Genomic DNA, 11,748 nt, shown 5'->3' with positions numbered 1-11,748 from the left:
TTGTTCTGAGCCAATATGGCATTCAGAGTATCAACTTCAAGAACTCCCTTCTTCATAGGCGTCCCATTACTCACAGGATTCCTTTCAGAAGTGTACATGAACTGGTTATTAGCAACCATGTCAATGAGTTCTTGAGCTTCTGCAGGCGTTTTCTTTAGGTGAATGGATCCACCTGCAGAAGTGTCCAATTACATCTTAGATAACTCAGACAGACCATCATAGAATATATCTAGGATGGTCCATTCTGAAAGCATGTCAGAAGGACACTTTTTGGTCAACTGTTTGTATCTTTCCCAAGCTTCATAGAGAGATTCACCTTCTTTCTGTCTGAAGGTTTGAACATCAGCTCTAAGCTTGCTCAGTTTTTGAGGAGGAAAGTACTTGGCTAAGAAAGCCGTGACCAGCTTATCCCAAGAGTTCAGGCTGTCTTTGGGTTGAGAATCCAACCATAATCTAGCTCTGTCTCTTACAGCAAAAGGGAAAAGCATGAGCCTATAGACTTCAGGATCTACTCCATTAGTCTTAACAGTATCACATATCTGCAAGAATTCAGTTAAGAACTGAAAAGGATCTTCAGATGGAAGTCCATGAAACTTGCAGTTCTGCTGCATCAGAGAAACTAATTGAGGTTTCAGCTCAAAGTTGTTTGCTCCAATGGCAGGAATGGAGATGCTTCTTCCATGTAAATTGGAATTAGGTGCAGTGAAGTTACCAAGCATTCTCCTTTCATTATTATTATTTTCGCCTGCCATCTCCTCTGCCTGTTCGAAAATTTCTAAAAGGTTATCTCTGGATTGTTGTATTTTAGCTTCTCTTAATTTTCTCTTCAGAGTCCTTTCAGGTTCTGGATCTGCTTCCACAAGAATGTTCTTATCCTTGCTCCTGCTCATATGACAAGGAAGAATGGCCAGAAAAATGATAATAATAATAGAGATCTTTTATACCACAGTATAGGGATCCCTTTGTAAGTAGAAGAAGAGGGGGAGATAAAGGATGTGATGTAAAGGAAGAAACACAACTGTGAGGATTGGAATGTGAGATGAGATGTTAGGACATGAATGAATAAATAGAATGAGATGGGGGAGGAATAATTTTCGAAAATTATTTTGAAAAAGAGTTAGTGATTTTTGAAAATTGGTTTTTGAAAATTAGTTAGTATTTTTCGAAAATTTTTGAATTCAAAAATAAAAAATAAGAATAATTAGTTAATTAAAAAGAAATTTTTGAAAAAGAGGGAGATATTTTCAAAAAATGAGAGAGAGAGAGTTAGTTAGGTGGTTTTGAAAAAGTTAAGAAACAAACAAAAAGTTAGTTAGTTAGTTGAAACAAATTTTTGAAAAGATAAGAAGTTAGGAAGTTAAAAAAGATATTTTTGAAAAGATATTTTTTTTGAAAAAGATAAGATAAGAAGATATTTTTGAAAAGATATGATTTGAAATTAGTTTTGAAAAAGATTTGATTTTTAAAATCACAATTAATGACTTGATTCATAAGAAATCACAAGATATGATTCTAGAACTTAAAGTTTGAATCTTTCTTAACAAGCAAGTAACAAACTTCAAATTTTTGAATCAAAACATTAATTGATTAGTTATTTTCGAAAATTTGGTATAAAAATAAGAAAAATATTTTTGAAAAATATTTTTGGAATTTTCGAAAATAACTAAGAATTTTGAAAAAGATTTGATTTTTGAAAAAGATTTTGAAAAAGATAAGATTTTCAAATTGAAAATTTGATTTGACTCATGAGAAACAATTTGATTTTAAAAATTTTTGAAAAAGTCAATCCAAATTTTCGAATTTGATGAGAGAAAAAGGAAAAGATATTTTTTTTTATTTTTGAATTTTTATGAAAAACATGAAAAATATGCAATGCATGAAATTTTTAGATCAAAACATGTGATGCATGCAAGAATGCTATGAATGTCAAGATGAACACCAAGAACACTTTGAATGTCATGATGAACATTAAGAACATATTTTTGAAAAATTTTTAATGCAAAGAAAACATGCAAGACACCAAACATAGAATTCTTTAATGCTTAGACACTAAGAATTCAAGAATGCATATGAAAAACATGAAAAGACACAAAACAAAAAATCATCAAGATCAAACAAGAAGACTTACCAAGAACAACTTGAAGATCATGAAGAACACTATGAATGCATGATATTTTCGAAAAAATGCAAGATGCATATGCAAGTGACACCAAACTTATAATATGACTCAAGACTCAAACAAGAAACAGAAAATATTTTTGATTTTTATGATTTTCTAATTTTTTTGGATTTTTATTTATATTTTTCGAAAATTATATGAAAAAAGAAAAAAATAAGGATTCCAAAATTTTTAATATGAATTCCAGGAATCTTGCCATGTTAGTCTAAAGCTTCAGTCCAGGAATTAGACATGGCTCACTAGCCAGCCAAGCTTTCAATGAAAGCTCCAGTCCAAAACACTAGACATGGCCTATGGCCAGCCAAGCTTCAGCAGGTGATCGTGGATCAACAGCGGGTAGATCAGGAACAGTAGCAGGTAGATTAGCTCCAACTAGCTTGCTCTTGATAACCAATTGCAAGCCTCAGTCCAAACGAATTTAGACATGGCTTTACAGCCAGCCAGGATGCAACATATAATTACATGGGCTGGAGTGATTAGTTGAATACCAATCCCAAAGTAGTTTGGGTATGGCTTTACAGCCAGATATGATTCAACATATTTCATGAAACACTAGAATTCATTCTTTAAAAATTTTGAAGCCATAGAATAATTTATTTTTGAAAACATTTTTATTTTTTTCGAAAATAGATGAGAAAATTTTAGAAATATTTTTGAAAAATTTTTGAAAAGAAAATAAAAAGAAAATTACCTAATCTGAGCAACAAGATGAACCGTCAGTTGTCCAAACTCAAACAATCCCCGGCAACGGCGCCAAAAACTTGGTGCACGAAATTGTGTTCCATGTTCTTTGTACTTGTGTGAGATTAACAATATATAATTGTATTGAATCCTCATTGTGGCTCTATGTGTGGACACAACTTCGATACAACTAACCAGCAAGTGCACTGGGTCGTCCAAGTAATACCTTACGTGAGTAAGGGTCGAATCCCACGGAGATTGTTGGTATGAAGCAAGCTATGGTCACCTTGTAAATCTCAGTCAGGCAGATATAAAGTGATAATGGTGTTTTCGAATATTATATAATAAAATAGGGATAGAGATACTTATGTAATTCATTGGTAGGAATTTCAGATAAGCGAATGGAGATGCTTTTCGTCCCTCTGAACCTCTGCTTTCCTGCTATCTTCACCCAGTCAGTCTTACTCCTTTCCATGGCTGGCTTTATGTGATACATCACCACTGTCAATGGCTACTTTCGGTCATCTCTCGGGAAAATGATCCAATGCCCTGTCACGGCACGGCTAATCGTCTGGAGGCATCACCCTTGTCAATGGCTTCATCTTATCCTCTCAGTGAATAATATGCTCACGCACCCTGTCACGGCACGGCTATTCATCTGTCGGTTCTCGATCATGCCGGAATAGGATTTACTATCCTTTTGCGTCTGTCACTAACGCCCTGCAATCGCGAGTTAGGAGCTCGTCACAGTCATTCAATCATTGAATCCTACTCGGAATACCACAGACAAGGTTTAGACTTTCCGGATTCTCTTGAATGCCGCCATCATTCTAGCTTACGCCACGAAGATTCTGGTTAGGAGATCTAAGAGATACTCATTCTAGCTTAATTCATATAGAACAGAAGTGTTTGTCAGGCACGCGTTCATAAGGGAGAAGGATGATGAGCGTCACACATAATCATCACCTTCATCACGTTCTTGGGTGCGAATGGATATCTTAGAAGAGAAATAAGAAGAATTGAATAGAAAACAGGAGTACTTTGCATTAATCTTTGAGGAACAGCAGAGCTCCACACCTTAATCTATGGAGTGTAGAAACTCTACCGTATGAAAATACATAAGTGAAGGTCCAGGCATGGCCGAGATGGCCATCCCCCTAAACGAGATCAATAGTCTCCTAAGATGAACAATGGAATAAAACTGAGACCAAAGATGCCTAATACAATAGTAAAAGGTCCTATTTATAATAAACTAGTCACTAGGGTTTACATGAGTAAGTAATTAATGAATAAATCCACTTCCGGGGCCCACTTGGTGTGTGTTTGGGCTGAGCATAAGTGTAGCACGTGCAGAGGCCATTTGTGGAAGTGAACGTCAGTTTCTATGCCAGTTTGGGTGTTCAACTCTGGTTTTGGATCCTTTTCTGGCGCTGGACGCCAGATTTGGGCAGAAGGCTGGCGTTGAATGCCAGTTTACGTCGTCAATTCATGGCCAACGTATGGACTATTATACATTTCTGGAAAGCCCTGGATGTCTACTTTCCAACGCAATTGGAAGCGCGCCATTTCGAGTTCTGTAGCTCCAGAAAATCCACTTTGAGTGCAGGGAAGTCAGAATCCAACAACATCAGCAGTCCTTTTTCAACCTCTGAATCTGATTTCTGCTCAAGTCCCTCAATTTCAGCCAGTAAATACCTGAAATCACAGAAAAACACACAAACTCATAGTAAAGTCCAGAAATGTGAATTTAACATAAAAACTAAAGAAAACATCCCTAAAAGTAACTAGATCCTACTAAAAACATACTAAAAACAGTGTCAAAAAGCGTATAAATTATCCGCTCATCATAGTGCTTGGGGTTGGTTGGGTTAAGGCAGTTGTCTATGAGGTGGTATGTAGGCTTGGTAGTTCCTTCCTTGATTTGGTTGTTGGTTTGGGGGGTTTTGTGAATAGGGGTTTTGTGGAGTGTTGTTGTTCCACCTTTGATTGCCTCCATTGTCCCTACCTTCTTGTTGATAATTGTCCTGCCAACCTTGATTAGATTTGTTACTCCCTTGGCTATAATTGCCTCCTTGTTGGGGATACCCTTGGTTGTAATTACTCCCTTTTGAATTGTATCCTTGATTAGCACGTTCACATTAGGAGCGATCATAAAAGTTGTGGGTAGCCGCTAGGGTGTTATCTTCTTGGAGACTTGAACATTCGTCTGTGTAGTGGGAGTAGCATGAGCAAATACCACACACTTTTTGGGGGACCAATTGTTGACATTGTTGGTTTTGAGGAGGTGGTGGTTGTTGTTGGGATGGAGGTTGTTGTTGATTCAGTTGGAGTTGCTTTAGAAGACTTGTCATCTCACACAAGGTCTTAGTAAGGGTAGCGGTCTCACCACTAGAAGAAACTTCATTGACGGCCTTTGGGCGGTTGACTCTCTGTCTAGCATGTTGAGTGGACTCGGCCAAGTTGATAATGACTTGCCATGCCTCTTCCGCCGTCCTATACTTAGAAAAAGAACCGTTGCTTGAAGCATCCAATAAATTCTTATCTTGCTCCCTCATGCCTTAGCACACATAGCTAAGCAATACTTGAGTGTCAATCATGTGGTTGGGACATGAGTCAAGAAGTTTGCGGAACCGCTCCCAATATTCATATAGAGTTTCCATCTCGCCTTGTACAATGCATGAGATCTCCTTTCTTAGCTTGTCCGTCATTTCTATGGGTATGAATTTATTAAGGAAATTCTCTTCTAAGCAAGTCCCAATCGGACACAACATCACTAGGTAAGGTATAAAACCACTCCTTGGCTCTTCCCTCAAGAGAAAAAGGGAAGGCAAACAACCATATAACTACTTCATCATATCCTTCGCACCTAGTAGTCGAGCATACACCATGAAAGTCCTTGAGGTGTCTAATTGGATCTTACGCGGGAAGTCCATGGAACTTTGGTAAAAGATTGATGAAAGCGGTCTTGAGTTTAAATTTTGCATTCAAGTTGGGATGAAGCACATGGAGAGGTTGGAGAACAAAATCTGGTACACCCGCTTCCTTGAGAGTAACTCTCCTTGGAGCGGCCATATCGTCAACACCTAGATCAAAAGAAGAACTATTAGTAGTATCAACGGAAGAGTAATTAGTGCCTTCGTTGTATGACGGTGATATAGTTGGTGAATTGTTAAGAACCTTTTCACCTTCCTCAAAGGCTAACCGCCTCCGAGCTTGCCTAATATGAAGCAAAGTTCTTTCAATTTCCGAATCAAATGGTGCTAAGCACGGATTTGGTAGTGAATGCTTCATACAATGAAGGAGATAAGAAGCTCATGACATCAATTGGTATCTAAGCAAAGACTAATCCTAACAATCAATCAAACAAACAAAAAATCAAGAGAGAAATGCAAGTATTCACATATTAACATATTCACACTAACCAATAGAATGGCACACATAAGCAACTCCCCGGCAACGGCGCCATTTGGATGAACCGAAATATTCTTATGCCGGTTAGAAATTAGCAATGAATCTAATCGTGAGTATAGTCTAACCAACACGCAAATATCGCATCAAAACAATTCTAAAATCTATGACCGAGAGTATTGATCCCGGGTCGTTCTCCCTAGGAATTGCCTTAGAATGCACATCATTGATTAGGAAATCTTTTCTGGTTTTGAGAGTTGGTGCAAGAATTCAAGCTAACAAGAGCAAACAACAATTAATTGAGATAAAGGCCTTGGCTAAGGGTGAGTATTGGAAGTTCTATCATTATAGTTTCCTTTAATTATGATAAGAATTGATTGTTGCTTCACTTAGTTAATCCCCTAACAATGGAGGAAAGTCAAGTGAGAGTAACTAACTTGAGTCACAAGTCCTAGTCTCACCCTAGGGATGTCTAGCTTTAGTGCACTCCAAGTCAATTAGCAATTCTCAATTCATAATCTACAATTGATATCCACTATTCAAGTGTCTCCAATAACTCAACCCCTAAGCCAAGTAAGAGAAATCTACTCCATAGCTAGGGTTGTCATCATCACAAATAATTGGTAGGCAATCATAGAAGACCTGATGTAATTGAGAGAAGAAAATTGAATTAAAGCTATCTAATCCAAACAATCATCAACAATCAAGCAATTGAATGAAACTCCACAATTCATTAATCCAAATTCAAGGTAACAAAGTCAAACAAATCTAGATTTAAGAGATTGAATCAAAAGAGTATCAATTAAGAGTAGAAGAAGAGTGGATCCACAACTTGTATCAAAGCAAAAGTGAATTAGCAATGGATCTCACCAAGGAATTAAAGGAGAATTGCAATGGAGGAAGTGAAATCCTAGAGAGAAGTTAGAGTTTCTCTCTCTAAAAATAAAATGTAACTAACTCCCTAAAATATCTTGAATTATCACTAATTGTCCTAACACTCCTAATTCTTGGTCTTCTTAAGCTTTTCCCTCCAAAATTCTGCTCTAAATCTGGGCCTGGGATCCCCTGAAATCGCTGGTCACGTTTTCCTTTTAAAAAATCACGTGCGCACATCGACGCGTACGCGCACTGTATGTGTACGCGCACTTGGGGTCCTCTGCGATCTGCGCGCAGGCGCAGAGTGCACGCACGCATCCAATGACTTGTGGCCTAGCCATATAAGCACGCCAGCTTCTCGTCTCGGCTCCACCCAGCCGGCTTTGGGGGTACACATCCGCGCATACGCACACGGTGTGCGTTCGCTCACGGTGTGCGTTCGCGCACATACCCAAGTTTCAAAACTTGCTTTATTCCATTCTCCTTCCATTCATGCATGCTTCCTTCACTCCTCTCAGCCATTTTTGCCCTATAACTTCTGAAACCACTTTACAAATGGATCAAGGCATCAAATGGTAATAGAGGAGGATTACAATATATCAATTTTGATGCAGAAGAAGCATGTTTTCATCTATGAGGCAAAATAGGGAAAGGAACACAAAATCATGCAGTTTTTATATGAATAAGTGTGGAAGATCATTGATAAAACCCTTAAATTCTATACATGATAAACCCTAAAAATGGGGTTTATCAGCTGACTTGAGTTGAGACATTTAATGTCTTCCCACTCCTTAAATGAACAACTTGGCACTCTTCTGTTATCTGTTTAGATAGCTGTTGTCTTGTCTGATCCAATTGTTCTTCCATATTCTTGTTAGCATTTTTAGTATCTTGTAGCATCTCTTTAAATTCTGCTAACTGTTTTGTTATAAAAAGCAATTGCTGATTGAGTTCAGCAACTTGTTCTGGAGGACTAAGTTCAGTGGATACTGCTCTAGCCTCTTCTTTCATGGAGGACTCACTACTTAAATACAGATGCTGATTTCTAGCAACTGTATCAATGAGCTCTTGAGCCTCTTCAATTGTCTTTCTCATGTGTATAGATCTACCAACTGAGTGGTCTAGAGACACCTGGGCAATTTCTGTAAGCCCGTAGTAGAAGATGTCTAACTGCACCCATTCTGAAAAAATTTCAAAGGGGCATTTCCTTAGCATCTCTTTGTACCTCTCCCAGGAATTATAAAGAGATTCATTATTCTCTTGTTTAAAGCCTTGGATGTCTAGCCTTAGCTGTGTCATCCTTTTTGGAGGGAAATATTGATTCAGGAATTTGTCTGATAACTATTTCCATGTTCTTATGCTTGCTGTGGGTTGGTTATTTAACCACCTCTTAGCTTGATTTTTACAGCAAATAGAAACAATAATAATCTGTAGACATCCTGATCTACTTTCTTATCACGTACTGTGTTAGCAATTTGTAAGAACTGTACCAGAAACTCAGTAGGTTCTTCCTGTGGAAGACCGAAATAATGGTAATTTTGCTGCACCATGATAATGAGCTGAGGATTTAGCTCAAAATTGCTGGCTCTAATGGAGGGTATACAGATACTACTCCCATATGAAGCAGTAGTGGGGTTAGCATATGACCCCAGAGTCCTTCTGAATTGTTCATTTCCACTTAGGTCCATGATGGAGAAAGGGAGATGATGTGGATTGTAAATAAAATTTTATCCCTTTTTTTTTAAATTAAAGAAATTAAAATAAAGTAAAAAAAAATTGATGCAAGTTTCAAAAATTAAGAAAAGAAAGAGAAATAAAAGAAATTAGAAAACTAAATTAATTAATTAATTTAAAAGATTTGAAAATTTGTGGGTGAGGATTTTCGAAAAATGAAGAGAGAGAAAGTGGTTAGGAAGTTTCGAAAAAGATATGTCTTAAAATTAAAGATACTTGTAAGAAAATAAATAAAAGAAAAGATTTAAAAAAGATATGATTTTAAAATTTTAAAGATTGAACTTTCTTAACAAGAAAACACCAAACTTAAAATTTTTCAATCAAAATAATAAAATAGGACCAGTAATTCGAAAATTATAAAAAAGAAAAAGATTTTGAAGTATTTTATAAAATATTTTCGAAAAATATAAAAAGAAAATTGAAAAAGAATTTGTTTTGAAAAAGATTTAAAAAGATAACTTTTTTTAAAATTGAAATTTTAACTTGACTAACAAGAGACTACCAAATTTTAAAAATTTTGACTAAGTCAACCTAAGGAATTCGAAAATGATGAGTAAGTAAAGAAAAAGATATTCTTTTGAATTTAATGAGGAAAGAGAAAAACAATAAAATGATACCAAACTTAGAATTTTTTAGATCAAACAAGGAAAATAAACAAGAACAACTTGAAGATCACGAAAGAACAAGGAACATAAAACTCGAAAATATGAAGAATAAAAAGAACATACAATTCGAAAAAATTGAAGGAAAATAAAAACATGCAATTGACACCAAACTTAAAACATGAAACTAAACTCAAACAGAAGACTCAATTATTAGTTTATTGGTTTTTATCTATTTATTAAAAAATTTTCGAAAAAATCTAGAAAAAGAAAACAAGGATTTTAAAATTTTAACAAAAACAGTAATAAAAGACTTAAATTTAGTGACTCCAAACCAAAAAAGATAAATTTTTCCTAATCTAAGCAACAAGATGAATCGTTAGTTGTCCAAACTCGAACAATCCCCGGCAACGGCGCCAAAAACTTGGTGCACAAAATTGTGATCACACTTTTCACAACTCCGTACAACTAACCAGCAAGTGCACTGGGTCGTCCAAGTAATACCTTATGTGAGTAAGGGTCGATCCCACAGATATTGTCGGCTTGAAGCAAGCTATGGTTATCTTGTAATTCTTAGTCGGGAGATTCAAATGATATGATTGATTTTGTTTATGAAAAGTAAATAGCATGAAATAAATGATACTTGTGATTCAGTAATGAGGAACAGGTTGAGGTTCCGGAGATGCTCTGTCATCTGAATCTCTACTTTCCTATAGTCTTCTTCTCCAAACACGCATGGCTTGCTTCAATGGCAAGCTGTATGTTGTCAATGGCTACCATCCGTCCTCTCGGATGAAAAATACCAGGCACGGTTTCTACACGGCTAATCAACTGTCGGATCTCTCGTCTCGGATGAAAAATACCAGGTACAACTACCGCACGGCTAATCATCTGTTGGTTCTCACTAGTGTCGGAATAGGATCTCTCTATCCTTTCGCACACTGTCACTGTGCCCAACATTTGTGAGTTTGAAGCTCGTCACAGTCATCCCTTTCCAGATCCTATTCGGAATACAATAGACAAGGTTTAGACTTTCCGGATCCCAGGAATGCTGTCAATTAGTTCTAGCCTCTACCACGAAGGTTCTAATCTCACGGACTCGGTCCATGGATCAGAGACCCAAGAGATACGCACTCAAGCTGTTGCCCAATGACTATGTTGAGCTCAGATAGAACGGGAGTGGTTGTTAGGCATGGGTTCATAGATTTGAGAATAATGATGAGTGTCACGGATCATCATATTCTCTATATTGAAGTACGAGTTAACATCTTAGAATAGAATCAAGCGTGATTGAATAGAAAACAATAGTAATTGCATTAATCCATTGAGACACAGTAGAGCTCCTCACCCCCACCTATGGGGTTTAGAGACTCATGCTGTAGAAGATACAATATGAAATGTAAAATGTCATCAGTTAACAAATGAATCTCTAAAAGTAGTTTTTATACTAAACTAGTAACTTAGGTTTACAGAAAAGGAGTAACTAAGTGCAGATAGTGCAGAAATCCACTTCCGGGGCCCACTTGGTGTATGCTTGGGCTGAGCATTGAAGCTTTCACGTGCGTAGGCCATTCTTGAAGTTAAACACTGGCTTGGGTGCCAGTTTGGGCGTTTAACTCCAGTTCTGGTGCCAGTTCTGGCGTTTTACGCCATAAAAGGGTCTCTGGCTGGCGTTTAACGCCAGTTTGGGTAATCAAATATCGGGCAAAGCATGGACTATTATATATTGTTGGAAAGCCCAAGATGTCGACTTTCCAATGCAATTAAGAGCGCGTCAATTGGGCTTCTGTAGCTCCAGAAAATCCACTTCTAGTGCAGGAGGGTCAGAATCCAACAGCATCTGCAGTCCTTTCTTAGCCTCTGAATCAGATTTTTGCTCAAGTCCCTCAATTTCAACCAGAAAATACCTAAAATTACAGAAAAATACACAAACTCATAGTCAAGTCTAGAAATGTGATTTTTGCATAAAAGCTAATAAAAATATAAAAGAAATTAACTAAAACATACTAAAAACTATGTAAAAATAATGCCAAAAAGGGTATAAATTATCCGCTCATCAATAAGCCTTGGCTTTGAATCCTGTTTAGACATGAGATACTTGATAGCAGCATGATCAGTATATACTATAACCTTTGAACCAATCAAGTATTGTCTAAATTTATCAAATGCATATACAATTGCCAAGAGCTCTTTCTCGGTGGTGGTATAATTTTTCTATGCTTCATTCAACACCTTGCTAGCATAGTATATAACATGATGCAGCTTGTC

The 11,748-nt window shown here is 36.8% G+C and overlaps 1 non-coding gene across 1 annotated transcript; it reads left to right on the top strand.

The window, feature by feature from the left end:
* The first annotated feature begins 248 nt into the window (after positions 1-248).
* On the top strand, positions 249-356 carry LOC148577761 (small nucleolar RNA R71). The gene has a single exon (XR_015904175.1). It is a non-coding gene; the product is annotated as a small nucleolar RNA R71 (small nucleolar RNA).
* Positions 357-11,748: the final 11,392 nt, after the last annotated feature.

Source organism: Arachis ipaensis, chromosome B1 (genome assembly GCF_059453495.1).
Source record: "Arachis ipaensis isolate K30076 ecotype BB chromosome B1, ASM5945349v1, whole genome shotgun sequence".
Taxonomy (NCBI): domain Eukaryota; kingdom Viridiplantae; phylum Streptophyta; class Magnoliopsida; order Fabales; family Fabaceae; genus Arachis; species Arachis ipaensis.
Note: the sequence above shows the minus strand (reverse complement) of the source record. Positions and strands in the feature narration are given on the sequence as shown.